Below are 8,270 nucleotides of genomic sequence, written 5' to 3'. Positions count from 1 at the left end.
ACATGTGGGTTCTAAGGTAAGGGGTGTAGAAAAAGGTATCGATTCATTTGTTTTAAATACAGAAATGTATTACTAGGGGGAAGTGGCTTTGTGCGCTGTCTCTCTCTCTCTCTATATATATATGGGGGAAATGCTCTAAATGGCTGCTGAATTTTCATGAGGACTAGAAACAGTATATTCATTTTTTAAAAACTGATGTGGAAATGTAGAGAACTCAACTTAAAAACAAGAAACCAATGCTGCCCGTTTCACCCATCTCTTATCAGGAAAGCCTTTCTTGCAAGCAGGGATGGTGCAGGAAGTCATCCTAAAAAAATGGAAACGAGAACAGAAATCCCACAGAAAAAACATTACAGGTCAGTGAAAGCCTGGGTAAAAGAGTGGCTAGGGAAACCCAGTCAGATGGGCGGGGTATTATTATTATTATTAATAATAATAATAATAATAATAATAATAATAATAAACTGGGCTGGAGACCTACACTGCAAAAATCAGAGAAGTGCAAATTTTGAAGGCTGGTTCTCTGTTTCTGTTTGTGTAAATTAGGCGCACTGCAAATGGAATTAATTGTCCCTCCAGTTCCATTTCTAAAGTGCCCAGGTTGCCAGAACACCTGGTCTGCTTATGTGTTTAGGAAAGTGCAGGAGGAGGCGGGGAAATACATGTGCCAGGAAACAAGATGCACCAAGAGAATCTGCCCCAACAGCTAGGTCGCCAGGAAGGCACAAAGGTCACCCAAAGGACCATCTTTTGGGTGCCAGGCTAATACCCACCTTCATTTCTAGGCATTGGATGGTGGCTTACTGGCCAGCTCTCTTCTGTTTGGGCTGGGAAGGCCAAACAGGTTTTATGGTGGTTTTTTATAGAGTGACGTCATAGTATCACAGTATTGTAGAGTCGGAAGGGACCCCCAAGGGTCATCTAGTCCAACCCCCTGCAATGTAGGAATCTCAACTAAAGCATCCATGACCGATGCCCATGTTTTTCTTTTAGAGGCTTATGATATATTTTTTAATCTTACATTTGTTTATACTGTTGCTACGGTTTGTGTTTTATGTGCTTTGGTAACCTTCTGAACTTTGTAAGTTGCCTTGGGGCTACATTATTATTATTATTTCTTGTAAGAAATCTGTAGGGCTAATTTTAAAAGACAGAACAACAACCACAATGCAAGAGCAGTGATCTTTCAGACTCTTCTAACGTTTTCTGGAAGTTTTGTTTTGTTTTTAAAGTTGATTTTAGCTTTTTCTTTTCACCTATTCTGCCCCAGAAGCAGAAGAATTGGCCAATCAGGACACCCTGAACTCCAAAGGGCCTCATTCCCCCTAACTTGCTTCTTCTGTTACAATATGGTTCTCCTGGTGTTCCCATTGGGGCCACATTGAAAAGGATCTGCTTTAAAAACTCTGGCCATTTGCTGGAATATAGGGACCTCCCTACCAGGATGAGGAGTCCATTTTCCCTCCTTCCTCCTTCTCCTGACAGGTTTCTAATCAGATGATGGTGTAAAATGCGATGGGGGGATATGATATGCCCACTGAGTACCCAGACACATTGCTTACAATTGAAAATAAAAACCAAAATACAGAAACCACCAAAGGGAACCGGAGTTTAATAGAAAGCTCACCAGGCCAGTTGATGGGTGACTGATTCCTCCCAGAGCAGAATCAAAGGTCACAGGAATGTGGGGGTGGGGGTTGGGAGGCCCTTCCCTTCAGCAGAACACAAACCTGCTTGAGACGGTGGCGCCAACATCCACCATTTTCTTTTTAAAACAAACAAACAGAAATAGCAAAGGAAGCACAGCAATCCTTTGCAGAAAACGCATCAGCCGAAAGCATCTCCCCAGTCCATCTTTGAAGGCTGGGAGTGGGAGGCGCCATGTTTAAGTGGTTCCCCTCCTGTCTGCAGGGCCAGTTTCAGAGAGTGGCATCGGGCAGAGGTATCTTCACCTGCTGCGGCTTGTGCTATCTTCTCCCTGGTGCTGTTTGACAACTGTGCAAAGCTGTTGGGGGGCAGCCCTGAAGGGATTTCGGAGCACAGTGGCAACACAACACAGAGGATCCCGAGCTCTGTGTCTCTGCGACGTCTGACTCAGGGCTGGATGTGCACCCTAACCCACAAACATCCAAGGACCATTCTTGAACTGTTGTTGCTGATGACCCAAGAGGCCACTGTTGCTAGATTGTTGCTCTGGCCATTCCAGGACAGGGATAGTTTTGCCACAATGAATGACTCACACATCGGATCACCCTTGAGATTGGATTACAGTAGTACTCTGGGTTAAGTACTTAATTTGTTCCGGAGGTTCGTTCTTAACCTGAAACTGTCCTTAACCTGAAGCACCACTTTAGCTAATGGGGCCTCCCACTGCTGCTGCGCCACAGGAGCACAATTTCTGTTCTCATCCTGAAGCAAAGTTCTTAAGCCGAGGTAATATTTCTGGGTTAGCGGAGTCTGTAACTTGAAGGGTCTGTAACCTGATGCGTATGTAACCTGAGGTACCACTGTACTACCATGTGCTCTGCATGAGCTTCCTTCAAGGCTGACCAGGGCTCTGGGGCTCCGTTGCTGGTCAGAGCAGCCCCCCAAAGCCCAAGGATTTACCCTGGGCTGCCCACATGTTGCTACTAGGGATGGGGCAGGTTCAAGGTGATGCTGTTGAGGAGCAGAGTCATCCTTCTGAAGGAGTCACAAGGCAGAGCCTGAAAAACCGATAGCCCACTTCTCACTGAGGAACCTGATTTTGATCTCTCATCTTCCCACCTGCATTTGAGCTTTGATCCGAGGCAATGTGCACCCACCAGTTATGAGCATGTCCTGTTTCAGCCCACCGGGAATTGCTACATTAAAAGAATAAATTAAAGCCATAAGCACAGCAATCCATAGCAGGAAACATTTCAATAAAAAAACCATTATCACTTAAAGGTAGGTGTTAAAAATCAGCAAGTGGTGGGTTGAATAAACAGGTTTTCAACAGATGTCAAAACATAATTGCTTGTAGTTTTGTTTTTATGACGACAGCCCAGACTCTTGAGAACTGCTGACGGGAACCCTTGTGATGGTCCTGTAAATGGGCACGGCTCATTGTGCAGTGAGCCAGGATACAGCCCTCTTTACTGTGGCCCCCGAGTTCTGTCAGCTGAGATGCCCCTTCCATCTTTCAAAGGACAAACGAAGCACCATCTCTTTCTGCTAGCCTTTGCAGGAGACACCTGAGAGCATTTGGGCAATGGCAGCTTCTTGGCTGTTCGATCTGATTAACAGGCTATTGTTTCATTCTCCCCAGCAACATTTTATACCACTCTTCTGTTTTGTCACCATGGGATCCGAATCAACATAGTGTGCTTTTATAAACACAAAGAAAAATAAAATCGGTGGGCGGGGGAGAACATGAAACTCTTCGGTTGAACACTTCCCCCACCTTTAAAATCCTTAATATATTGACGTTGGCTACTCCATTTTGGAGAGAGCGGCCAAGCAGGAGTCAGGCTAGTGTTTGAGCTAAGCCAGCCAACATTTGGCAGCCAAAATCTGCGTTGGAGATGGGTGCTGGTGGAGACTTCTAAACTTAAGTCTCTGATTTCACATCTATAAACAAGGGAACTGCTGTGAGGCGAGAGTGCCCCCAGTAGCATGCAGAGTGCCCTACCCAGTGTGCTATCCACTGTTGGATTTAGGGCACTTCTCCTGCACGGGGCGCTGAACCAAGGGGGCACAGAATTGAGAAGATCCATAACTGAGAAGATTCATTTGAGGGAGCCAAGTTTTGGGCTCGCTCATGGTTCCAAACTGCCAACGATTACCAAAGTCCGTCCCTGGTGCTGACTCATTGCAGTCAAACGCCACATGCCAGTGGCCAGAGGATTTCATGATGGCAGAAGGGGAAGTCCAGCCTGGCTGGAGGAGCTCCAGGGAATTTCTCTCCCTCCTCCCTCTCCTCCCCTGTCCCACCAGAAAGAAGGCTGAGCTCCAACAGCGAGCTGTCCTAGGGAATGCAGGAGCAAGCAGGGGGCTGCTTACCCCCTCCATCGACCCACACCACCAGCCTTTGTTCAGCCAAGAATGCCAGCAAGGCACAATCAGCCTGGCTTTCACTGGTTAAAAATCACCTGCTCACCACTTCTGGTCTGGCCTTGAAGACATGATCTCCTCCTCCCTTCTCCTTAAAACCTCACCCCTCTGCCCTGCCCTCCACCCTCCAACGCCTTGTGGGTTTCTTTAGTTTGTAATTCTCTCTCTCCTCTTTTCATTGATGTGAGCTACTTTGGGAAGAGTAGGGACGCGGGTGGCGCTGTGGGTTAAACCACAGAGCCTAGGACTTGCTGATCATAAGGTTGGCAGTTTGAATCCCCACGATGGGGTAAGCTCCTGTTGCTCAGTCCCTGCTCCTGCACCATGAACCAATTTCACCAATTATATTCAGACCCCAACCCTTTCTTTCTCCCAAGAGAAAAAAACCAAGGAGCAAAAACTAAAGGCAACTTAAAACTCAGAAGTAGGTTGATGGAAGAACACGCCCCCCCCCCGGGTTCACAGACCCCTTTCCCCTGCAGTCTGGCTGACCACTCTTGATATTTAATTTATTTATTAATTATTTATATACAGTGGTACCTCAGGTTAAAGGGACGCGGGTGGTGCTGTGGGTTAAACCACAAAGCCTAGGACTTCCTGATCAGAAGGACGGCGGTTCGACTCCCCGCGACGGGGTGAGCTCCCGCTGCTCAGTCCCTGCTCCTGCCAACCTAGCAGTTTGAAAGCATGTCAAAGTGCAAGTAGATAAATAGGTACCACTCTGGCGGGAAGGTAAACGGCGTTTCCGTGCACTGCTCTGGTTCGCCAGAAGCGGCTTAGTCATGCTGGCCACATGACCTGGAAGCAGTACGCCAGCTCCCTCGGCCAATAAAGTGAGATGAGCGCCGCAACCCCAGAGTTGGCCACCACTGGACCCAATGGTCAGGGGTACCTTTACCTTGCTTTGGGAAGCAACCACTCTCTGAAAAGCAGCAAACAAGCACAGGGCTAAAAGGCAGCTTCCATTTCATTTGCTGGTTTGAGTGGGGATAGACCTGTCTGCCTGCCTGCCGCGGTTTCCCAGTCCTCAAGAATGCGTGGGAAGAGAAACTCTGGACTAGGCAAGGAAATGGGGAAACTTTCTAAAGTGCTGGGAAGAAAGCTTCCCAGCTGAAACACCTTTAAAATGATGCAGTCGTCTGTGTGGTGGAAAGAAAAAACAACGAAAGCATGAATCACCGTCTCAGCTCCACCTGCATCGAAACAAGGTGGTTAGACAAAAAATAATATCTGGCGACCAACATGATAAAAATGCAATATGTCTGTGACTCATCCGCTCACCAGCTTAAGTTGCTCCCATTTGTGGTGGTCTCCACCTTAAGAATGTCAGACCACATCCAAATTCTTTGTCAGAAACAATGAATGTGTCCGTGAAACTTTGGTTTCTAGACACATTGGTACAAACAGTTTGCTTGCTCTGCAATGAATCCTCAACACAAAATTTCCTGAGATGTGAACCAGGATGTCAAGCTTCGGTGCCAAGCTCTTTGAACAAACCGGCATCAATTCCGTGTCATGTGTGTAAATGCCTTCATCTCACATGTCCCAGAAATGCATCCCACTTCTGGCTTTTGCTCCAGCGGGGAGCATTAATTACAGTTTTCCTTTTCAGGAAGCCTCTTCTGTCAGAAGAGCCAATTAAGTGACTTATTAGTGTTTTTCTCAACCACTAATTACAGTCCCGCCAGCTCAACGTTATCATTACGGAGGGGATGCAACATTCCTCTGAAGCTGGAACTAGGACAGAATGTGAAGACACTGTGGAGCTTGCCGGAGCTGGCATTCACCTCTAAGGCAAGGCCGACACTTGGGCAGCCAAGACTCACCAGCTGGCTGTTTGCATGGCATCCTGTTATTAAGATGAGATGTCCGGTTCCTTTTGTTCAAAGTGCCTCTTGATGAGCACTCCATCAAGGATGCAGAGGGGGCTGCAAGAAATGCTTTCTTTCTTTTTCTTTTTTTAAATGATATTTTATTAGATTTTAACAAGAAAAAAGTTACAGAACAATAATAAAAAAAAACCACAAGAAAAACACAAAAACCAAAATTTAACATAAAAAAAGAAAAAGAAAAATCTCTCTTTTCAGTTTCTTAGCATTCATTTATTTATTTTCCTGACTTCCTCTCACCTCCCTTTTTTGTATTCCATTTAAAAGTTGGTTCAACAAATTCATACCCTCTTAATTTACCCTTAATTGTTTATCCTCATATATTATAACTTCAGATTTTCATCTAATGTCAATCCATTCTTACAAGTTCTTATTTTACCTTATTACTAGAACCACTTCATTTCATTTCAACATCATTAACATTTGAAAATTTTACAGTTCAATTTACCATTAATTCATTTAACCTTATCTTACCTTCAAAACATTAAAATGCTTTCAAGGGCAGAGCCACCCATGTGCCAGGGATGAAGGATGGGCAGCTTGCACCATGAACCAATTTCACCAATTATATTCAGACCCCACCCCTTTATTTCTCTCAAGAGAAAAAACCAAAGAGCAAAAACTAAAGGCAACTTAAAACACAGAAGTAGGTTGATGGAAGAACACCCCGCCTACCAGCTTCACAGACCCCTTTCCCCTGCAGCCTGGCTGGCCACTGTTGATATTTAATTTATTTATTTTTTATCTATATACAGTGGTACCTCAGGTTAAAGGGATGCGGGTGGTGCTGTGGGTTAAACCACAGAGCCTAGGACTTGCTGATCAGAAGGTTGGCGGTTTGAATCCCCGCGACGGGGTGAGCTCCCGTTGCTCGGTCGCTGCTCCTGCCAACCTAGCAGTTCGAAAGCATGTCAAAGTGCAAGTAGATAAATAGGTACCGCTCCAGTAGGAAGGTAAACGGTGTTTCCGTGCGCTGCTCTGGTTCGCCAGAAGCGGCTTAGTGATGCTGGCCACATGACCCAGAAGCTCTACGCTGGCTTCCTCGGCCGGTAAAGCGAGATGAGCGCTGCAACCCCAGAGTCGGCGATGACTGGACCTAATGGTCAGGGGTCCCTTTACCTTTTACCTCAGGTTACAGACGCTTCAGGTTACAGACTCCGCTAACCCAGAAACAGTACCTCAGGTTAAGAACTTCGCTTCAGGATGAGAACAGAAATCGTGCTCTGGCGGCGCAGCAGCAGAAGGCTCCATTAGCTAAAGTGGTACCTCAGGTTAAGAACAGTTTCAGGTTAAGAACAGACCTCCAGAATGAATTAAGTTCTTAACCCGATGTACCACCCTTCATCAAAAGGTCTCAGGGTGCTGCAATTGAGGACTGGGTGATGCCCTTTACCATTGCTTTAATGCTTATGCATTTATTCAGATCAGAGGATAAGTATCAACAAGTTCTTATTTTCTGTCTTAATGCCCCATCGTTTCTTTCAAAAGTAAACCACGAGGCAAGTTCCTGTCTATTTCCAAATTTCACATAAAATTCCAATACATCGTAATTTTTTCCTTTCATAGAATCATAGAATCATAGAGTTGGAAGAGACCACAAGGGCCATCGAGTCCAACCCCCTGCCAAGCAGGAAACACCATCAGAGCACTCCTGACATATGGTTGTCAAGCCTCTGCTTAAAGACCTCCAAAGAAGGAGACTCCACCACACTCCTTGGCAGCAAATTCCACTGTCGAACAGCTCTCACTGTCAGGAAGTTCCTCCTAATGTTTAGGTGGAATCTTTTTTCTTGTAGTTTGGAACCATTGCTCCATGTCCGCTTCTCTGGAGCAGCAGAAAACAACCTTTCTCCCTCCTCTATGTGACATCCTTTTATATATTTGAACATGGCTATCATATCACCCCTTAACCTCCTCTTCTCCAAGCTAAACATGCCCAGCTCCCTTAGCCGTTCCTCATAAGGCATCGTTTCCAGGCCTTTGACCATTTTGGTTGCCCTCCTCTGGACACGTTCCAGTTTGTCAGTGTCCTTCTTGAACTGTGGTGCCCAGAACTGGACACAGTACTCCAGGTGAGGTCTGACCAGAGCAGAATACAGTGGCACTATTACTTCCCTTGATCTAGATGCTATACTCCTATTGATGCAGCCCAGAATTGCATTGGCTTTTTTAGCTGCCGCGTCACACTGTTGGCTCATGTCAAGTTTGTGGTCAACCAAGACTCCTAGATCCTTTTCACATGTACTGCTCTCAAGCCAGGTGTCACCCATCTTGTATTTGTGCCTCTCATTTTTTTTTTGCCCAAGT

This window comes from Podarcis erhardii (assembly GCF_964252035.2).
Source record: "Podarcis erhardii genome assembly, chromosome: 15".
Lineage (NCBI taxonomy): Eukaryota > Metazoa > Chordata > Lepidosauria > Squamata > Lacertidae > Podarcis > Podarcis erhardii.
The sequence above is the reverse complement of the archived record's forward strand: the minus strand, read 5'-3'. Positions refer to the sequence as shown.